Here is a 22083-nt window from a genome sequence, read left to right as displayed (position 1 = left end):
TTTTCAATTTTATAAATATTTTTATATTTTAACAGATATATTTTGTTTCATAAGTTTTTTTTTCATGTTATCTTTTGCAGAAATTAAAAAATATGAGTATTTATAACTCTCTTCAAAAAATTCATCCCACACATACTATCATCCCACTATTCATCCCACACATACTATCATCCCACTATTCATCCCACATATAACTTCTATTTATGTATATCCTGCAAAACCCAATACAAACTTTTTATAAACACCCCACAAATATAAACAAAAAAGAAGAAAGCAAAAACTAAAGAAAGAAGTATCTATCCGTACATTTTGTTAAATGTACGATGTTATCGCCATTTGTTATATTTTTTTGTTGTTATTATGAAAATAACTTTTTATTTTATGCAATTATTTATAATTGTATGTACGTATTATGCGCGAGAGTATGAGTATGTATGTTCATGCGCGTACGTATGATAAAACTTCCGGTAAATCGAACAGAGAGGAGTTCTCTTTAGCTCACTCCAGTATTCTTTATAATTAATCTAAAAGTTCTTTCATTATGTGATCCTTATGTATTTAAATGAGATCGTTTCAAAAAGAAACGATCTCATTTAAATATATGAGGAATTGCAAAAAAAAAAGAATCTCCCAGATTTTCAATGATATTTTGCAAGATCTGAAGATTTCTGGAATTTGAAAAGCATAAAAATGTATAAAAATTAGAGACTTTTTTTCAAAGTGTTTATTTTTATTTCCTTAAAATTTTCCTTTAAATCAATTCGATTAATTTTCAAAGTAATCTATCAATTTGATTTAAATCAGATCCTCAATCAAATTTTTCATTAAAATTACTAATTTGCATTTTAAACATATTATGTTTTCCTTTCACGATATATAGATATAACATCAGATAAAATTACTAAAAGTTAATTTATTGCATATATATGTAAACATATATTTTTAAAGCAGAGTCGTGGCCGAAGACAGGGAGCACACTTTGAATTTTTAACTTTGTTTATTTTCCCCATCCCGGGAGGCATGATTTATGTACAAGCATAAGCATCAACACAGGATGACACAGAAGGAAAATGAGAAAAAGCTGATGAAAATTTTATCCCTGTAAATATATACTGTGAGATTTTGGTAGGGATTTACTACACGTGTCGAATTTAGGCATAGGGATCTTTTAAAAGAATTTGTTTAGGTTAGCAATTTTTTATGCCTTCACTCGGAGCGCGGGAACCACTTACTACAGTACTTTTACAGAGCTTTCTGTTGCGTTAATTAAATAGAAAAAGTGGAATGGGTTGAGAAAATAAGAGAATATTTTAGAATGAAGTTAATATGGGCTGAATTAAAACAAAACTGTTGGAAATTAATTAGAATTGAAATTATATTTTAAAATATCATTACATATACATATGATATAATATATAACAATGCAAATCCGTAATGAAATTCTACCTTTATTTGCTGCAAAAAATGGACCTATAAGTTTCAGAAAATTATTCATATATCATTACTTTATCAAGTGACTTATTTACTAATTGTTATTCTGTAAACCTTTCTACGATATAATATTAATCCAAACGAAATAAAACTTTTTCTGTTACACTATTTGAATTGATACAAAAATAAAGTCAGTCTGCATCAAAATTTTTTAAATATATTGGAATATATTCACATTTTCTTACTCTGCAATGTACAAAAAATAAATAAATAGGATAAAATAACATAAAAGTTTGATTTCCTGTAGAAATTCTTTTGCTTTGAAAACATTTAAATTTTTTTTACACATTTTACTCGAAGACAAAGATAGAGAAATAAAAAAATATATATTAAAGCTGAAATATATGTTTTAAGGTTAGTAATTTTTTTCTCGTGAATTTTGTTACTCTTTTTTTTCTTCTATTTATTAGAAATGCTGTATATGTGCTATTGCTATGATAATGATTAAAAAAAACTCAATATGTTAATAGATTTTTTATAAGAGTATAAAACACCATTAAGTCAAAGAAAAAAATGAAGGGCGAAATTAAGTGACTTTCCAATGTTAACTCATGAGTAGGAAAATGAATGTGCTAACATAAAATATTTCATCATTGCAAATTACAAAAGAACATCAAAATCATTGCGCAAAATGCATGCAAAAATAAATTAATTTGAACAAGACATGTTCCCGTGCGTGATAAACTTTTATGATTACTTGATGCTGGGAATTATTTTGCCGACATCAGAAAAAACTTTAAAAAATGCTGAAAAGAGTTTACATTCTACATTTATCCTTTCCCTTTTTAAAATTTCTAGACTGGCTATGGATTTAAAACAGAATGATTGAAAACTTACTTTGGGGAAATGCATTGTAGGAAATCCAAATAAAATATTTGGTATTGCAAAATTCTCATTCGTTAAAGAGAAGAAATAGCTTTTTCCTGGAAGTAACTTGAGATTTTCTGGAAATTTACATTTCATTTCACTTATTTCGAATTATATTTTGGAGGAAGTTATTAAAAAGTTATTTTCACATGATTTCAGAAAGCTCGGTTTTAATCTTTATTTCTAAACTGGCTTAAAAATTCGTTGAATTCAGAATAAAACAGGATCCGTGAATCATTTTTGTTTATTTATGGTATTATGTTATAACTTTTTATAAAAACAGTATTTCTTTTTTTAAAGCATAAATTAAAATGGGCAGTTCCTGAGTTTCCGAGAGTAACAGTGAAAGTGTGATAAAATGCACATTATAACATATAAGTGCAAAGTATGTTAAAAGAAGATAAAAATCTAAATCCCATCCTATATATTTATAACATATAAGTGCAAAGTATGTTAAAAGAAGATAAAAATCTAAATCCCATCCTATATATTTATAACATATAAGTGCAAAGTATGTTAAAAGAAGATAAAAATCTAAATCCCATCCTATATATTTAAAGAAAGAAAAGCTTCTTGACTTTCAATCCCTTTATAACGAGTAACAGGACAGTTTTAGAACATCGCTTAATTCTTGCATTCGCTGATACAAATTTTATTCAAAATTTTGTCTTTTAAGTTAGTCTCGTTAAAGTACTTGAAAAAAAAGTAACCTTCTTGTTTCCATTTGGAATCCATTAAGAGGATTTTTCTTCCAATCATTAGATTCTTTGAAGAGAGCATTAGCTTGTACTCTAATTTCTTGTTTTATGAGAAAATAAATTTGAGAATTATTTTTTAAAAATAAATACAAAATAGGAAATATTTTATTAATTGTATAAAACAATAAGATGTATTAGAAGTACATTTTTATTAAACTTGACCTATATCGTGCTTGTTAAGATAGAATTTTTTACACTTATTTCCTAAAATACTAGATTTTGAAATTTTATACACTTATGTGTTCTCTTACTGACAAAATATTATTTTAATATTTTCAGAACTTGATTATTAACTGATCGATAAATTTTATTAAACTTTTATTTCATATTAGTGGAGCTACTATCTTTCGAAATTCTATAATATTTATAATAAGGAATTATAAATTAAAGAATAAAGTAGAAAATATTTAATAATTTTAAAAATCTACTTTTTTATACATTTATAAAAGAGTGTTTTTAAAAACTATTTATTTATGATTTAAATATTAATATTAAAAAGAGCAGAGATTTTAATTCGAAGTTCTGAGTTTTAAAACTTCATCTATTGAAGATACCTGACCATTTTTCGAAATTATGCAGTCCGTATATTATAATTAGGGATTGATTGCTTCAAACCGAGAATTAATTTAGCAAATGAATTTTACAGTCCGGGAATATGTGATAATTTTTTAAGCAGAGTGTTGTAGGATATGCCTAAAGAAAAAAAAAATTTTTTTTTCGTATCGTTACACCAAGGAAAAGTTGCGAATTGGTGAGAAACAAAATTAGGGGGAAAAGTAATAAAATTGATTGATATCTCCCACTCCCGCGTAGGTCTTAACTGTCGTAAAAACTGATATTTTTTCATTCGTTTTTTTTTTAATTTCTTTTTACTGTTTATAAAAGCATTAGCTGTTAAGTAGTCAACTTCTTAAAAGTAAGTTTTAAATTAATGAGTATCATTCAATCAAGCATTTCTGTTAAATTTGTCAAAAAAATATTTGAAATTAAATCGGTAAGGAATTATTAGTTACTGATCATCATCATGAACTCTACAAATTATCTTATGAATGAATTGCAATAAGTTCATATATATGAATTGTAAAAGTCTTTCAAACTCAAAAATATATAAACTTCATTTATTGTTTATGATAAGAAATTGCAAAAATTTAACTCCAAAATTACAGTATTATTTTCAGTTTAGAGCGACAGGCTTTGGGGAGTATATGCGACCGGAAACTAAAAACCTATTTTGAATTTAAAAAACGTTACATTTAAGAATTTGAGAACTTGCTATATAAGATTATAATTAATATAGGAAGAAAATTTCAGTTTTATAAATTTACTGCAATTTTCTAATTTTTTTAAGACTTTCAAGGTCCACGCGGCAATGGAAGACATCAATCAATTCTTAATTTCTTGTTTGCTTCATTTCTCAAAGATATAATGACATGAAATTAAAATTTGGTCTTTTTCGGCCTTTTCTAATGCATTGGTGTAATATAAACACTAACACACAGTTACCATGAATGAAAAAATTACTTTATCAAAAAATTCATTTTATATTAGTCAGTTTACTGTATCTGAGGACTAAGCGACAATATTGCTTAATTATTAATATTGAAAAAATAAATATTCTTGCATAAACTTTTATTTCTAGACAACCAATCAAACATTGTCAATTTTTTATAATGTTAATTGGGTATAATAAGTTTAAGGACAAGTCTGTCATGTCAAGGTCTATACAGTCACAATCAATACCACTGTGAATCTATCAATGTAAATAAATACATTAAAATTTAAAAAAAACATTCAGTAATCTTGAGTCAGTTCTTATCCACGTAGTTATAGGGTTAATTCAAGTTTTAGCAACGTTGTGAAAGGATATTTAAGTAGAAATCATCTCATCCAACAAGAATTTAAAACACAACCTAAATAAAAAAGAAAATAAGAAATCCAAATTCCATCCAAAATAAGTTAATACCTGTAAACACATCACTTAACCTTCAGAAGCCACCCGTTGTTTCTTTTTTTTTTTCAGGTTAACTTCCTTTCAAGTCAATGTTATTGCGTTGATAGTTATCATTCGTTCAACAAAAAAGTAATTAATGCGCATCTATAGCATGTTCTGTCCTGCTTTCCTTTTTAAACGTTTCCTCAAATTCTTTAAAGGTATTTTAGGATGCCCATAGAATTGGGTATAATTAATTTAAAACAAAATTTTTACATTTTTATAAATTATCTTTCGTTACTCATTGTTTTGTAATGTGTACATTTATTGAAAGGGGTTTCAGGCTTTCATAAAACATATTAAAATTTTCTTCATTTTCATGTAAGACAACATCCAAGTATTAAAAAATACTCTTTATTGATGACTTAATGAAACGTAAACAGGTTTATGAGACACCTGGTCTACTGATCAAGGAAAAAATTTACTTATAAGCAAAATGAATTAATGTTAAGGTCATTAACTCTTAATTAAGCAAATATTTTCGAGAGTGATGCATATGCGAAGTCTTTCATTTTTCCCAACAAACTAGCTTATCATCAAGTTAACGAAGTTTCAGAAAATGGATGGAAATTATATGATAATATTTTGAGTTACTCAAAAAATTTCTTAAATAAAAAAAAAAAACTAAGAACTATTTTTCAATCAAAACTACAAAACATAATGCGTCCCTTTCACTTATTCATTACAGTAAAAAATTTTCCAAAATGCAAAGTAAACTAAGAGTTTTGTTAGAAGTAGGCCGTCATTATTATTACTTGCAAACATTCATTTTTCCATCAGTTTGTTTTTTTAACATAATTGTTTTAAAGTTAAGAGACAAGGTTCTTACTTTCTTTCCCTTTGTTAGAAGTAGTATATTGGAAGAAAATTCATATAATAAATTATATTTTATTTAATCAACTTTATATATTATCTAACAAAGTTCTTTAACCTTGATCAGAGAAGACATGTACTGGCGCATTAAGAAGAGAGCTAGTCATCTCAAAAGTAAAGGTCATTGGTTTTAGTCTGTCTGTACTTTTAACTAGCACCATCTGGCAGTGGCGTAACAAAGATAAAAAAAAAAAAAAACTGAACATAGAGTTTCTTTTTCCACCCTTTGTCGTATTCGGTTTTCAAGACATGAAATAAATTCTAAAATATTGTGCCGTCGCGACACCCAAAACTGGCAAACGAGGCCTTAATACCCTATTTGACCCTGGCTCTATTATACCAACTGGATATGACGAGTGATTGTTGCAAAAATTTAATTTCATAAAAAAGCAAAAAACCCTAAATCAGTATAAGTACGCTTACATAAAAAAAAGTTAAATTAGTAAGAAAATGACCCGAACAAAACAAAGTAAATCATTTAGGGATTTTTAAGGATTTCACTTTTATTTTTGAAAAAATAAATTAAGTGTGATCTTCTCTTGTCTTTAATAGTGTCTTTGAATAGATCCTTAAAAAACATTATTCACTAATTGTCATTTTTAACGCCAAAAAGCAAAAAAAATTTTATTAATGAATAAAAAAGATGGCTCCTAAAAAAGTCTAAAAGTACTCATTCCCAAGAACATGCCTATTATGGGTTTCATAATTTACTAAACTAGCTTATATTACTACGAAATTCGACTGTACATCGCGCCATTTCAAGCGCATTTTGCCCATATAATCCAATGCTCAGCTCACCCATAAAAGAGCCCAATGAAGCATGTCAACGAAACTGAAGCTTTTATCTCATTTTAGTTATTGAACCAGCTACTGCCAATCGCCAGACCAATGAAGATAAGGTGGAACTTCGTTCTTTATCAAACTTTATGCAAAATGAATAGTACGTGGATAAGAGGGGAAGTCCAAAATGAAGAGCAAAAATTATGACGCCGCTGGAATGGAATGATGATAACCTCGGCTTGGAATGGTTTCTCCTGTGACACCCCGAGAAACTCCAGCGATTACTTGTCAGATATGGAAAGTATAACAATTTCTGACGATTTCTGGTAGCAACAATAGTATTTTTCATCGTTCGCGAATATTTGTTAATTATGAATTCCATAAATTTTGTTAATAGCGAATTTATTGATGTTTGAAATTAATGGTATTTCATTTAACTTTATTATTTTTAAAAAAATGGGGAAAAGATTGCTTTGTTAAATAAAAAATATACTTCTGAATAATGTAATATTATACTTATAATAAATAAATGCCAACAACATTCTGGATTAATTAGCGTAGCATTTCAAAGTAAAGTATTTACTAAATTTGTTTTAAATCGATGAAATTATGTTCTTTTGCTAACATTCGTCCATTTGCTTTTCTTGCATAATTCGTTTTTAATATAATTTTACGTTTTCAGCTACTAATTATGTTTAGAATCTTCTTTTATTTGAATTCATTGTTTTGGTTTATACTTTTCTTCTTTTTCGTCACAAAACCATACATAAACTGGTAGTTAGAGAGAGCATAAAATTCGTTTTACATTAAAACAAACTTTCTTAATGTGCCAGTTCCATAGAAAATGTTGGAAGCAGTTAACTTCCACCAAGTCTTATTCTTTGAATTTCTTCACAATTTGTAAGCAAAACCGGTTAAGGAAATCATCTTGATTGTAAAATATTTAAATAGAATGTATTATAAAGCCGAATAATAATTTCTTAACTGTGATTAATGAATGCTTGTTTTTAATTAAATTTTTTCCCGATTTTTGAGTAGCAAAAAATTAGACGATAATAAGTTTCGCGAAAGTTTTTTTTTTTTCATACTATAAGAACTCTCAAGACATAAAATTTCAATAAAATCTATTTTAAATTACTAAATTCTTTCCTTGTGTTATTTTAGTAGATGCCATAAGTTTACCAAATAATCTACAATTAGTGTTTTATAAAAATTCCAGGAAATAGTAGATTAGTTGTTTGTCTCAATAACTTCCCATCACTTGAATTTACTATTCAGAAGTTTTTGTATTATGTCAAATTTTGGACAGTTTTAATTTAATTTTTCGCAAAATTAACGGCAAAACATGATGTAGTCATTAGAAAAAAAAAATGTTTTTCTTAAGGTAATCAAAATTATATTGCAACAGTAATCTACAAAGATACTTCAAAATCAATAAGTGTAACTTTTCTATCAATACTTTGCCTCCCATTTTGAATAGTTAGACAATAAAGAAAAGATGCCAAATAAATTGATGCCTTTTGTAAAAGAATGTTAACGAATTTAGTTTCAACATAAAACAGAATTTTTCATATTCGTTCTTTTTTGTTACTTAGCTGCAAATTCTAAAGTGTTTAATATGCTTTGCCCTCTAAGCATGAAACTCAGTGTATGAAAGTTTTCTTACCATAACCAGGCATTTACTAACTATGCAGGCAGTAACGGAAAGAACCATTCTTTAAACATCAAATTTATCAATTATTATTCTATTTATATTAAAAGTTGTACCTTTTGAAGATGCTAGTCTCTAAAGAAAAATACATTTTAAAATTACAATTATAACAAATAAATGCTCCAAAATATAAGACAACTTATATCTTGTTCTTAAAGGTGCATTAAGCTTATATAATTTTAATACGCTATAAAATTTATTTTAAATCTTCCTGTAAGCAATCAGAAATTAATTCCTGTATCAGAAATTAATTCTTGTATTAAAAATTAATTCCTGTATCAGAAATTAATTCTTGTATTAAAAATTAATTCCTGTAAGCAATCAAATTCGATAACGATGACAATGTGCCAATATTAAAATTTCTTAAAAGTTTTACGAATTGCTACACTTTAAATCGACATTTATATAAATTTAGTAAAGATATTCATATATATTAGTAAAATATATGTAATTGAATATTTTATAAATATTTAATTTAAACTTTTAATAATAATAAAATTCAAAACAAAACAAATGGTAATTAATTATTTAAACTAACAAAAATAAGCATAAAAGATATTTTTTAAATGGAACCTATGTCGTATAAGTTTATGTTAGTCTTAAATTAATTTTGCATTAATTAAGTTAGAAAAAAAATTCATCTGCATGATTTCCAAACATATATATTGCTCCTACAAATTGGATGAATAAACCAATTTATGCATCAAATTTTTTTGAAGCTGTTTGAAAGTTACCTGACGGATTCAAGCCATTATCAAATAACGAAAAGAACATCTGAACTGGCATCTCTCTCTCCATACTTCCTTCACCAGCAGACATTTGATCCTAACTAATTAATATACAAAAACTCACGTAACCATGATAAAATACGACATGAGCTCGTAACCCTCCATAACCGAAGTCTTATGTAACGAAATTTAAAAGAAATATGATTCATTAAGTAAGAGACTTTCACTAAAAATATCTTAAAAAAACAAAACTTTTTTTTTTTTTTTTTTTTTTTTTTGCAAAACCATTAGTTATTTTTGAAAAGTCTCGAATGTTAATTCACTTTTCTAAAAATAATTTCGTTTACTGTAAGTATAAAATAGAAACTTTTCCTCAAATATTCCAGCTAAGCATTTCTTTTTATATAAATATCTAGGACTGAAGAGTTATTATTTATCTAAACGCATATAAAATATAATTAATTAAAATTGAATTGTATTTAATTGATGGATTCAAATTTTGAAAAGTAAATTTCAAAATAAAAATATGTAAGTTAAAACATAAAATAAATAACTTCTTTCTTGAAATACTGACATCAAGTCAAATTAAGGTAGTCTAAATAAGTCAGAAGAGTTTGTAGCTATAAAGAGTCGGTAGTATTTCTAACTAAATAACTTAGTTTAGCTTAAGAGGCTGTAATATTTTAAATAACTTAGTTTAGCTTAAGATGCTATAATATTTTAAATAATTTAGTTTAGCTTAAGATGCTATAATATTTTAAATAATTTAGTTTAGCTTAAGATGCTATAATATTTTAAATAATTTAGTTTAGCTTAAGATGCTATAATATTTAAACAGCTGAATATGAAACAAATCTTATTTAGATAAATAAAAATGATTTTTCACAGCTAAATTGCATTTGTCTTCTTTATATGAATTTTAGTTCAGAATCTGAAAAAAACTAGACTTTCTTTTTATTATTATGACATTTATGAGGCATTTCTCTTTATCTCTTATTTCAAAAATGCTTTACTTTCAAGAAAAGGAAGTATTTATCGTTTTTTTTATAAGTTACAAACTTTGGATAATATTTGAATCAATGTTTCTTTAATTCTGCATCGAGTTTCTTTAGTCCTTTTCTTAATTCAGTTGTTCCATTAAATATTTTTTTAACATGTTATTCTTTTTTCCAATTTCTTATGAAATATTTTGGCTTCTGTCTTTATCTTTTTGTTTTCAACTGTAGTTTAAAATCGGGAAGATAAACCTACACAATATTTTCATGAAGATATGTTTTGTAAAAAGTACAGTTTTAGAAGTACAGAAAATGAAGATAAAATGCACTTCATTTCGACCTGTATTAAAATCTGTGTGTAAATTTTTACTTACTCATCTGTAATTATATACTTACAAAAGAGGAAATAAATAAATGATAGACTAAATGGGATAGGTAATTAAGTTTATTTTATTAATAAGTTTCACCATTGTTTAACTTTTATTTAAAAAGCGAAAATTCCATTCAGTGGTGGGAGCTAAAAGGATTTTTCAAATAATACTATTTTAATATAAAGCTATACTTAGGATGCATTAAATCAATTAAAGTATTTTCAATACATTATAAAAATTTTAATCTGATTAAAATATATGCTCAACTGTACTCCAAAAATAACTCTAAAGCACCTACTCGACATAAACGGCTTAGCTCTACGTCAAACATTCAAAAGCGCAGGCATCTGAAACTATTTATATAATTCTATTATATTTTTAAATTGGAAAAAATTCCGTTCTCCCGGAAATATCAAAATCAATTTTTCAAAAATCAAAAGCATTGCCCACATATTTATATACCTCTTTTGTACTTTTCACTTTGTGTTAGATTTCACAAAACGGATAAACAATTTTTTTCGTAAATCTTCACTGAACAAAGCACTCTTTCATGTTTGATAAATTCCGCCTGTAACAATAAGCAGATTATTATCGACAAAAGTCAAAAATCCATCTTAATTTTTCTAAATATGTAAATGAATTCTCGGTTTCTATAAATAAAAAGAGTTTTTGAATATTAATAGTAAAATAAACAGATAATAAATTTATGCTATAAGAGATATTTATTCGAAATTAATGCTGTATTAAAATCATATTGTAGTAAATTTCACAAATGTTTCGATCGATTATTTCATTCTAGGGAAATAAATCAGATTTTTCAGCTTTTTTCAATAAAAACTAAAAATTATCTAATATTTTTACTATCTAAAACTCAAAATATTCATTATCTTGGTCTTTTCCTAAACTGAGAATGGATTCAATGTCCCTGTGTTGTAGAAGAAAAACCAAAATATAACATTAATAAATATTGAAAACATACCGAGATTACTTTAAAAATATTTTTTTAAGATTTTATGCAATAAAATAATATTTTATTTAGTAGAACTAACAATTCGTATCAATCGGGCATTCCCTTTTTATCAAACGTTCACAATTTTTATTTTTATTACCATGACCTTAATTGAAATACTGCAATTCTTCCTCCTTGCTAAACTTTACCGAGGGATATTTTTAAAATCCTACAGCAACAACAAAATGATAAGTAAAATAATATTTTATTTATAAATCAAGGCGAATTTCATTTCAACTCGAAGACTGTATGAGGACAAGAATTACAGAGTTAATAAAACTTGTAACGTTGATTATTTAGGAGTAGCAGTGAAGTGGAAATACCCAGCTGTTTTCTTGTCAGAGACACATGTCACTCCTTTGCATTTCAGCTTCAACAAAGTCACCTGAAATGGACAACCACTCCTACCAGATACGAAAACTTATTAAAAGGATACATTTCCATTTATCCAATCGGTTGGCTGGAGTTTCCACTTGAGGAAACATTTACAACAAATTTAGCCAAGAATACGAATTCAGTATCCATTGAGTTTAATCTAAAAACACTACAAGTTGTCTTTTGATTTTAGAATTGTCATGGCAGGTGTTGGTTTCAAAGTTTCGTATTTTTCACCAGTCATAAAAGATGACACAGAGAAAGACTAAAATACCTTCCTTCCAGTTAATAATTTTTCTGGATATTAAATCAATATGAGGTGAATGAACTTAAACTGAATGTTTTTGAAATAACATTAATCAAAAGACTTTTTTAAAATCTTTTATGAATGCGAAATAAATAGACTTTTCTCAACAAACTCAGTATAATTCTTTCAGCCTTCAATAATTTTTACTTAAAAAGAATCTTTTATGAATGTGATATTATTAGATTTTTCTAAATGAACTCACTTTAATTCATTCATTAAATTTAATACTTTTTCAGTTATTTCTTTTTCATCGTTGTATTAAAATTTAATTGTATTCAAACTCATACGTTGTATTATAATTTCTAGGTATCATGTAAAACACTAAAAAAAAATGTTTTCTTCTTTTCTGAAATTTTTTTTTCTTAAGAAAACACATAACAATTTATCACTCAAATAGTTTCAGTTTAATTTATCTTTTCTGACAATTTGTTTTTCTTGCATAAATAAAAAGTAGCTCAGATCAATTTTTCCCTCTTATATCTCTAATTTATCACCAAAAATATAAATATTTGCATATAAATTATGTAACTGTTTTTCTTCTACTGAAGACTTATTGTTAAAATTTTACAATCATTTCAACACTTAGAGATTCGAATCTCATGATGCTTTTTCCTTTCATTTCTAACTTATAAATTGTTTCGATAATTCTGTTGAACTGTTTAGATTTCCTTAAACGACAGTGTTTTTAAAATTAAAATTTAACTTTAATAATAAATCAAAAACCACTTGATTAAACGTTACGAAACTTGGAAATATATATAAAAAAAAGGTTAGAATTTTTCCATGCCAAAAAAGTAATGGAAATTAGTTCGAAAAGTCATCACTTAATAGATAATGGTGCTGTGTGTTGTTTTCAGGATCAGGGATTTTGGCTTTCTGAATCCCCTTCCAACTATTTATGTAAATTCTCAAGGCCTTGTCAATGTCAAAAAAAGAAACTGACCATATTTATCATTGTTAAACCTAATATGTTTTTCTTGCTGTATAACTACGCATTTCATGCAAATCTTTCAGTTAATGAAAGCTGACAACGTCTTTATTTTAGAAAAAGCGTTCGTTTTCCTGAAATGCGATTTTTACTAGGATAACAATAGGTGTGCATTGAAACTATAGCAAAAAAATGACTGCTTCAGACGTGAAAAAAAATTAAGCCTTATAAACGTAATTAATTAGCGTCCTTTAATTAGATCCAAGTTAAGACCAGCTCAGCCAGTTAAAGACGTTTAAGTTAGCTGCTGCAAGTTTCCACAGAAGACGCTGAGTGCTTTATATGATGAATTCCACAGCGGGAAAAATATTCTATAAAATGGAATTCTTAAAGTGTATAAAGCATAAAATTATCCAAAAATGAGATTAAAAAATGCAAACGAACTTAAACTAACCAGCTCTTTTCCGGAAGAGAATTCGAAACAAAATTTTTTTGCTGGGAAATATGGAAATATACATTAGGAACAATGGGATGAAACCCGTAAAACAAAGGAAGGATTTCTTGCTAAGAAAACATAGAACTTTTGCAATGTAGCATCCATTGGGAGTATGGTAAAATATGTGATTGTTTCTAAAGCTGAAGGTAGTGTAACAAAATATCCGGCCATACTACGGACAAATGAATAAAAATCAGTTTGAGGCATGTATCCGTCATATTCAACCCTAGATCATCCGAACTTGACATTTATATATGGAACATCTGAGACAAATTAATAAATATTGATTTCGCAATGGCATTGACTTATTCAACAAATTATTATAAAAGTATGTAAATTCCCATCAATTCCATTAAAATATTTCCGATTTCAGTAACATTTGGTTCAAAAGCTTTCATTTCGCATCGATTTTAAAATGAACTTTAAATATGAGAACCTTATAATAAGACAGTTACATAAATATGTTAACTTTTGACTGCAATATGCAATTGTTTTCCACGCTTGGGTTAATAATTTTGAAAAAAATATTCACAAAACTTTTAGATGTAATAAACTCACATGTCCAATCTATACTTATAAATAAAGATCAATGTGTGTGTGTGTGTGTGTTGGCGCTCTACAGGCCAGGTCATTTGACCTACAGCTACCACATTTGGTACATGTATACCTTGGAGGTCGGGAATGTGCACCTGGGGTCCCTTTTTTTGAATTTTTAATTAGAATTTTAATTATTAATCAAAAACTAACTTTCCCGCCAAAAAAACTTCAATTTTCCCCATCGCCCAATGAGTAAGGATTCAGTTTTTTTTTCCAACAGTAATGAGGCTAGGGTTAACGTTTTTCGGCCGATTATTTCAAACGATTATGTTTATTTTCTTAATGTTTTATGCATTTAAAATTAAACATTGTTAATTAATCGATCTTTCAGATTCATTCTGAAGTACTTTTGAATTAAAATAACGCAGAATAAAGGAAATTAAAAATGTTTCATCTGCATAGCGTTACCCCAACTGGCGTAGAAAAATGCACGCATTTGCGTTACCGTACTGGCGTTGAAAATTCACGCATGCGCATTGTGTACTGATTGTTGACAATATTATCAATGGATGATTCTTGATTTAAATTATTTTTAGGTTAGTTGCATGCTTTTGTAATCAAATTGTATTTATGCTAGTTATATATTTTTTGTATATGCTTATAGTTTTAAGTAAATCGTTTTTTAAGTAGTTTTTTTAAACCTGTTTTCGATCGAATATTTTAAACGATTCATTTTATTTTCTTAGTGTTTGATGCATTTAAAACTAAACATTGTTAATTAATCGATCTGTTCATGATGAATCTGAGAAAATTTTGTTGACAATTTCTTGAGATATTACATAAATTAAGAAAGATATTCTTTAGTGCCCATAAAGTTTAAACGCTCAGTGACTCTGTTATCAGTAATCATATTATTAAAAAAATGCTTTGTTTCAGTAAAAAATATTATTATATTAATTGCGGATTAATTCTTTCCACTTTAATTTAAAGCATAAATTCTACGAGAGCTAACAGAAAATTAGAGAGATGCATATTACGTTATGACTGAAGGCCTCTATAATATTATGAGTGAATTATATGACTATCAAAATTTGAAGTTTTAAAATATTTTGATGAAGAATCTATTAAAGTAGGAATTGCGTAAAATATTTAATTATTAAAATTTAAACGAACATTAAGATTGGCAAACCAGCTGGTCGCCAAAGGCGGCTAGTATGTAATAAACTCACATGTCCAATTTAAAATATAATAAAGGACGTTGAAAATAAAAATTATATTCCGTTTTAATTTTAACATTTGTTATATTTAACGCGATTAGGAATTAGTTTTATAATATCTCATTCAATTCAGGTTCAAATTCCTTATATAGTTTTATATTAAACGTCATTATTAATTTATTCGCATTAAATTCGCACATAAGACGCTTCATTAATTATAAAACTACTTTAAACTCTTACGAATTCTCAAAAAGCAATATCTTTTTCCATAAAAAAATGAAAGACGTTAATACTTTGAAGCAAATTATTGTGCTTTCAATACTATCGTGAAATGATAATGGTTTTTGGAGAAATAAGAGTTGTTCCTGCTTTGATATTATCAAAACCACACGCAATCCACTGGATTGTCAGAAATACAATAGTTTATTCAGACAAACAAACAAATAAATCCAAGCGAAATCCCATCTGGCAAATAAAAAAAAGTTTCACATGATTTCTCCTTTCTTTCGTTTAGTGACAACGGTTTGCTTTTACTTATTGAAAATAACTTTATTGTGTAAATATTCCGTACTTGGATTGGAATTGGAATATTTCAGTTTCTTCTAATGCTAATAAATCAATGCAAAATATTTCTTTGAAAAATAATGGAACATTAATAATTTCCCAAATAAACATAGCATGATTATCACCTTAAGTCTACATGGTGTTCGAAATCATGCAATGTAATTGAATTAGGTGACGTGACATCACTATCACATGATGAAATTATTGCTCGTCTTTTCTTTGTACTTTATCTTATAGTATCTCTTATGCTTCTTATAAATTGCTCAAAGTATTCGAAAAATAAATTTGCGTGACAAATTTCTTGTGGATTAATTGCCTCCATGTGGCAATTAATTAATTATGAGACTAGCTCATAATTAATTATGTTTATCATGAAATAAATAATGTCTACATTTTAAGTAATTAAGTAAAGTTTATGCAAAGTTTTAAAATTTGAAAATAATTTACATAAAAAAATTTATTAAACTGCTTGTAAAAAATATTTTTTTTAAATGCACTACTTTTTCAAAATAAAGGTTTCATATGGCTCATAATTTTTCTAATCTGTAAATTAATAATTCCAATTTTAATATCGGGTATTATTCATTTCATCCGTATTTACTGGTGCTTTCTACAATTTTATTTAAGAATTTCAACAGGTGAAAGATTATACCATCATGTTTCCTGGACACTTCAATCCTTAAACATCATTTTCTATTCATCCATGTATTCTAATTATTAAATGAGAGAAATTGGAAGTATTATTTTGTTGAAGCAAAAAAGAAATATATTCATTGATTTCGTTAATGAAGAAATGAAAAATAAATTGCCATATCCGATAAAAATCTGATTTTATTCTTATTTTCATTATGTCCATTGCTATTGCAGCTTTAAATAAAAAATGTATGTAAAATTACCTTTAACAAAAGTTCAGTTTGATCACATAAATATCTTTTTGCATGATTCATTGATAAATGCATAGAAACAAAACTTTCTTTTCATACTGTCTTATATTCCTCAACAATACCAATTATTCTATAAGAACTGACATTTACGAAGTGATAGAGAGGGCCGCGGTGGCCTGGTGGTAAGGTCTAGGCTCGTGAGGCGTAGGGTTTCAGGCTCGAGAACTGATTCCACCGAGAACCGTCGTATAAGGGGGTCTGTTGTACGTTAAATCCGTCAAAGCCAAACGTCCTCCCGTTGGTGTGGTGTGTTGTGAAGAGGGAGGTGCCAGCTCAGGTGTCGTCATCGTCATCTGACCGCGGTTCAAAATCACGAGGTCCGTCCCAAAGAAGCCTTTGCAACGGGACGTTAATATAAATAAGTTTAGTTATATTAACGTCCCGTTTGAAGCAGCACTAGGGCTATTTTGGGACGGACTTCGTAATTTTGAACCCTGGTCAGATGACGAGGACGACACCTGAGCTGGCACCCCCCTCTCCACACCACACCTCACCAGCGGGAGGACGTTTGGTCATGACGGATTTAACGTGCAACAGACCCCCTTACACGACGGTTCTTCGTTGGAATCGGATCTCGAAACTGAAACCCTCCGGTTCCTAAGCCGAGACCTTCCCACCAGGCCACCACGGCCCTTAATATAAATAAATTAAACTAAAACGAAGTGATAGAGAAAGAACCTCAACTTCAAGTTAGTTAAGTTTTATTAACATCCCTTTTTGAAGCAATGCTAGGGTTATTATGGGACGGATCTAGTAATTTTGAACCGCGATCAGATAACGTGAATTATTACCTGAGCTGGTAGTGCCTTTCCAACTTACCGCACCACATTAACGGGAACACGATCTAAATTTCAAAATCAGAGAAGAATAATGAAATTGATAATACAGTAGGTTATACAGATTAATATTTCCAAAAACTTCAATGGACAATCAATTTGAATCTGTTTTTCATTAAATTGGAAAAAAACTGTTGTTATTTCGTTCCAATTTAGCAATACAGAAGTTCCTTGTATTATTATTTGTTCTTTTTCTGTCTTTATCAAAATTGTTAAAACATTACAGATTTTAACATTAAATTTTTAAAAGAAATTTGTCTCATTTTTTTAAATTTTATTGACTAACAATGAATGCTTTTCAAACCCTCCAGATCATAGTTTATACTGTTATTCTGTTTGATATTGATCTCATTTCTGAAAATAAAAACTCCATATATATATATATATATATATATATATATATATATATATATATTATTTTCAAGATTTTATAATTGAATCTTTTATTCCTTTATGCTTATCTTGATAAATCTAAATTAGCTCAAAAAATATAAAAAGATTTTATTTAACATTCGTCATTTTTTTCTTATTTGCTTCATTAAAAATATGCGACAGAAAACGAAAACAATTGGGGTAATTTTCTAATTATTTTCGAATGTTTTTGAATTGCCTTTGCGTCTGTTTACAGTTAAGACTCAAATATTTCTAAAAGAATATTTGGATTAATTGTTTAATTTTGATTTTTTCTCAAATCAAATACTCTTCTTAACACAAATTTTCAAAAGCAATTCCAATGAATATTTATCTTCCTATGATTAATTTTTTCCGTTTTTCAATCTAATTCTAACGCACCTAAGAATTAACTCCTTTCTTTGTCTTCATTTTGTTTTTCAGTTAGAGAATTCAACAGATCACAAAATAAATTTAGATTAAGAATTCATTCTGACAAATAGCATGCAGTGAGCGAAAGCTTTCTTGAATCAAATCTTTTTCAACTAATTGCAAAATTTCCTTCTTTGATAAATTAAACTCAACAAAACTTTATGCGTCATAATAAATAAGAATAATTGAATTTCAAACCAGTTGTTTACGGCGATAAAATCTTCTAATTTGAGTAAACAAAAAAAAGCATTTCCCCCATCTTTATGATTAACTTATGGATGTCAGCGTAACATAGATGATTATACAGTTTTAAAAAATTGTAATAAATGTAAAATCTTAGTTTCTCGCTTAAAAAATAATCACATAATCTTTATATAGGCATTCTTATATGCTGAGTATCAAAAAAAAAAGGATATGTGATTTGAATAACTTTAAAAAAATAAATCAAAATATCAAAAATTAAACAATATTATATTAATTTCGATCAGAATTAATATTTTAATTAATTTGAGCGCTTAATTTATAGCAGATATTTCCAGGAATAATTCTTGTGAAACAGGATCATGGCGAAAAGCCAACATGGTCCCCACCGCCATGAACATTCATTCTTAAGATCTTCCTTCCGATGGGTATAATTTTTGAGTAAAACTGAAAAATAATGTTTATTGTTCAAGACCAACCACAATCTCGATTTGAAAGCAGGCATTGAAAGCAATGAATGAACACATTATAAAAGCAGATATTTGTGAATTTAAATTTCAATTGATGTATTTATATCAATTGATATATTTAGTAACGTTTGCAATTCCACCATTCGGCGTCATCAGCAACATCTTTATTATATCAATCATTGGCGGTATCAGAGATTCTAAATTTATGCTAACTAAAATACATTCAGGAAACGTCGATTCAGGTTTTATTTTTAATTCCTCATGTATTTTACATGAGGAACTAAAAAACTAAAGGTCCCGGGTTTCGGCACCAAAATGTGTGGGTTTGCCGGTATCAAATTAGACTGAAAGTATCAAAACATATTACTTTATTCTTCTCAAACACAACTAACTATTTACAGCTGTTGCCAACTACGCAATAGAAATATCTGATATAATCTCGTTTCCTAAAGACATTTTGGGATACCTTGCATTAATAAAAATATTAAATTCCGAATCAAATCTGGGAATATTGATGTTTAGTCAGAGATTTCATAGCATAATGACAGTCTACCAAAATGTTAAATTTTCGTTCTAAAATTAAATGAAAAGACATAGAAATGCAAGAATGCGGAAAATTCTTTTTTAAATAGCGATGTCGATTTCAATTTTTTCGAAATCTTATCACTTTTGAATAAATCTAATATAATTTATGACATAAACATTCAGAAAATAAATTCATTTCTATAAAAACGTTGCTGATTTATTAATTAGTCTAGTATTTTCTTTCTGTGCAGATGAATTCCAGATCTTAAGGTAAATATTAATAGCTTATTGCTTCAATTAAATATTCTTAATGAAAACCATTTTATTTTACATTTTATTTGAAAAGCAAAAGTTACAAATCAGAAAATATTTTATTATCTGCTTGGACAAATAATGTCGTACTATATAATAACCAAAAAGAAGGATTTATTGATTCTTACTACATTGATAGCATAAAAAAAGGATTAAAACTTTTGTTACAAAACTTGCTAAACTATTGTGTATATAACACATAACAGAATTATCAGTATATGACAATTCTGAAAGTGGATTGACACTAAGAAATATGAAATATAGTGTCATACAATTTCCCATAGTTCTTACAGTGATGATTTGCATGTTAATAATAACATTGTTTCAGTTTTCTACACAAGACCTGGTTAAGTGTAGATAAAAAATATTTATCTCCCTAAAGACTTTTTGTGAAATTAAGATTTAAATCTAATTCGATATAAAATAAACACTTACTTCTGCAAATTCCAATTTATCTTGTTGACCTTCAAGAAGTGTTTTCTCGTCATGTAGTACTTAGGATTATATTTCGTATTTCCAAGTTCACAAGGTAAATTTCTAGTCAGACTAGCTATTCTATGAATTGCCAATACCCAGTTTCAATTCGTATGTAAGATTCAGCATCTAAAAGCGGTGCCGGTTCTTTCTCGAATATTAAGCAATTCTTCGAAAAATGAAATTTTTAGCATGATTTACTTATATTAAACCATCTTCGCATTTTACTAAAACTTGAATTGTTCTTTAAAATTTATATAATTTTAACATAAAATTAAATTCCAAATAACAATCTGAAACTCTGAATATGATATCAATAAAACAAGTCATTTTTCTTAAATTAAATTTCCAAACGTTACTTACTGAAATCAATGGAAGTGTTTATTTAACATATGTATTCGAATATTTCGACTACAGAATATCACGCTTGCCAAGCTCATTGAAGCTAACTAAGCTTTCACACTTATTTTTAATTTTTAAAAATATCAGTTTTGTATTTCAATATTTTTTATCTTTTCCAGTTGAAATAGATTAGTTTTTATATATTGTAACATTTATTGCTTTTAATGACTTCAAAAATGTATAGTTTCTTAATGTTGTATAGGAGGGAGGGCTCTAGAATTTTTCGAATCAGGATGATTTTATTAGAATTTTTTGCAGTAACTTTAAGAAAAAAAAATAAAGGAGCTTTGAATTAAATTTCTTTATCAAAGCTTTCTTGATCCCAATTCTTTTTTCTATGAGATTATCCTCAGGTTTTTAACCCTTTCTAGGGCCATGGGAAGTATGCTTCCTTCCAAATTCACCAATCTTTATATGAAGTTAAGTGGGTTGACATAAGTTCTGACAAATTTTTTAATGAGACAGAATCTGAGATGCTTCAGTTCCTTATATCATGCAAAATGTTGTTTCTTGATTTGTTACTTAATCATTAATTAAGCAAATTAAATTCACCTAATAAGCTAAATGAATCACTTTTCTTAAGCCAATATTAATCCTAAAAGTATTTTAATATACCATGATTAGAAAAAATTGGCCTTTTAAAGAGTTAACCTAATTTAAAAAAAAAAAAAAAATGCCTTAATTTATAGTAAATCACCACAATTATGTATCCGCGTTTAAAACTGTACTATTCAATTAAAATCATTCAAACTAATGAATTAGTTAATTTTTGCAAAACTTAAAAGTAATTTTCAATGAACGTACTATGAAACAAAAAAATCCTGAATTGATGAATCATATATAACTAACATCTTATTAGTTATAAACCCAGATTAGTTTTACGCTAAAAATGAAATCCCGAATAAAGATCTAAAATCCTTGCCAAGACATAACAAGCCAAACCATTTTCCCTAAATTAAATCGAAGTGACTGCCAATGTTCAACACTTGCAGTTGAACATTCCGACTGCACACCAAACTTGTCTAACTTGTCTAAAGATCGAGAGGTGCGGCGAAATATCTTGCGGGAGATTTGATTTCTTCGCATGTGACGTCGATACA

This window comes from Argiope bruennichi, chromosome X2 (assembly GCF_947563725.1).
Source record: "Argiope bruennichi chromosome X2, qqArgBrue1.1, whole genome shotgun sequence".
NCBI lineage: Eukaryota > Metazoa > Arthropoda > Arachnida > Araneae > Araneidae > Argiope > Argiope bruennichi.
This window is presented reverse-complemented; position numbering follows the sequence as displayed.